Source organism: Tupaia chinensis, unplaced genomic scaffold (assembly GCF_000334495.1).
Source record: "Tupaia chinensis unplaced genomic scaffold, TupChi_1.0 Scaffold145659_1, whole genome shotgun sequence".
NCBI lineage: Eukaryota > Metazoa > Chordata > Mammalia > Scandentia > Tupaiidae > Tupaia > Tupaia belangeri.
The window spans coordinates 253,104-255,785 of NW_006205516.1; positions in this window are offsets into that span (position 1 = coordinate 253,104).

Genomic DNA, 2,682 nt, shown 5'->3' on the forward strand with positions numbered 1-2,682 from the left:
TCAGAGTGGGCTTAGTGCGAGGTATTGATTTTAATTTAGCACTCAAGAGGGATAGGGAAAGTGAGAAAGTATTCCCCCATGGTGTGTGGTCATGCCACAATCCCTTCTCAGAATGTTGGGCATGCACACGGTTACCTGGCGTGTTTTTCAAGCCCTTGGCTCAAGACTACACAGGTGGCCTTAACTATTGATTTATTTTAATTTGACTGGAGGGGTTGGTGAGAAAGCAAGCCACCAGGTCTGGGACTTAAAGCATGGTTGACCACATGGGAGTCCAGCACCCTAAACCACCAGGTCACCTGCTGGCCCCAAGGATTCAGCTGTCAACCACCATATGCATCTACTGGCCCAGGGGTGGGTTTTTAATTTTGGGGGGGGGGCGGGGGGGGGGGGTTAAGCCATGGGGGCCAGGACTCGAACTGCAGTCGACTACATGGGAGTCCAGCGACAGAGCCATTTATGCCAAGTGCTGATCTCAGTTTTTAATTTTATTTCCCTGTAATTGTAATAGTTACATGTGGCTGGTGGCTTAGAGACCTGTTAATGAGAGCTGCATGTGTCATACTTGAGGGTGGTATTATGTTCTTTTTTGTTTCTTAGGTTTTTGAGATAGGACATAAATGTGCTCAACAGAGACAATGAAAGAAAGAAATCACTCCCCATGGGGAATGACCACACTGCAGTCCCTTCTCCAGGGACCCTGGGCACGCTCACACCTGGGATGAACCCCCAAGCTGCCAGGTCCAGGACTTGAACCATGGTCGGCCACGTGGGAGTCCCAACACCTCAACCACTATGCCACCTCATATCCCCAAAGGTGGCACATTGTTATTTAAAATAAATTGAACTGTATTTGCCTCCTTATTCTGTGATAATAGTTCTCACCGGCAGACCAGACTGCTCTACTTCCTGGTTATGTACAGCCTGTGAATTAAATGGCTTCTGCTACTCTTTTTTTTTTTTTTTTTTTTGGAGAGGTTATTGCTACAGGGTGTGTGCTCACCAGAAAATCACCCTCCAGGGGGGGTTAGCCACACCTCAATCCCTTCTCCATTCTCTCAGGATCTTGGGCACGCATGAACATGTACCTGGCGTGAGTTTAAGCCACCAGGTCCAGGACTTGAATTGCGGTCAACTACATGGGAGTCCAGCGACAGACAATACACTAACTGCTGGCCCCTTCTACACTTTTTTAAAAATTTGCCAAGGTGCATGCACTTGCCAGAGAAAGAAGGAAAGTGAGAAATAGTCACACCATAGTCCCTTCTCCATTTCACCCTCCTATTAGGATCCTGGGCACACATGTACCAGATGTGTTATTCAAGCCACTGGGTTACGGCCTCAGCCCTACAGCTGTACAGGATTCAGCTGTCTTCCACCAGCACACCATAGGCTAGCCTGGTTTCTGTATTTTTAGATTGAAAGAAAACTTTGACACTTGAAAATTGGGATTCATATTTCAGTGTCCATAAGAAAAATGTTATTACACAGCCACACCCACTCATTTGGGGTTTTTTAGAGGCTTTTGCCTTAGGGTGCATGCACTTTCTAGGAGGAGAGGGGAAGATAGACGCTGTAAGAGGGAAAGTGAGAAATCACTCCCCAAGAGGTATGGCCATGCAATCTTCCATTCTCCTGGGTCCTTGGGCACACATGCCATGTGCCTAGCATCATTTATCAAGCCAACAGGTCAAGGACTTGAACCACGGTCAACCCTGTGGGAGTCAAGTGACATAGCCACTGTGCCATCTGCTGGCTCCTACCCCCATTCATTTTCATACTGAGTATGGCTGTTTTCACCCTAAATGCAGCGAGGCCAGGTGGACTGCCTTGTCTCAAATACTATGTGGCTCTTTGTAGAAGATTGCCAACCCCAGGTCCTGGATTCAGGAGAGAGCACTTGATCAAAGGATCCAGCAGGATTGTTGACATTGTTCGTTTGTTCATGTTCATTCACTGTACATCAATACAGTATACAAAATGAGGTTTTCCAGCCAGAATACACTGTGTAGTGGCTCAATCGGGGTATTGCCGTACAGACTATCGCCAAGTGTTGGCATTGTAAGCAGCTAGTGGCTTTGCCTGACTTACTGAAGGGCTGCTGAGGGGTTAACGTAATGTGCACGCTCAAGCTCTCCGTCACAGGTTTGAGGCATTACCAGCTGAGTGCGCTCCTGTTAGACCTTGCAGTGTCCCTAGATGATAAATTGCCAGGAAATTGGTTCTTTTGAGAGTTGTTTTTTTTTTTTTTTTTTTTTTTTTTTTTTTTTCTGAGGGGCTGGGTCCCTTCTCAGACAGAGGGGAAAGGGAGAAATCACCCCCTCAGGGGGGATGGCCACACCGCAGTCCCTTCTCCCCCATTCTCTTCTCGGGATCTTGGGCACACACGCACACACACACACCTGGCGTGAGTTTAAGCCACCGGGTCCGGGACTCGAACCATGGTCGACTACATGGGAGTTCAGCAACATAGCCATTATGCGAACTGCCGGTCTCGAAATTGGTTCTTTAATACCTCTAAAAGAACTAGTAGTGGAGACCAGCAGGTGGCATGGTTAAGGTGCTGAACTCCCATGTGGCTAACTACAGTTCAAGTCTCAGACCTGGCAGCTTGAAAATCATGCCAGGCAGTTGTGTGTGTGTGTCTAAAATCCTACGAGAAGGGATTGTGGTGTTGCCATC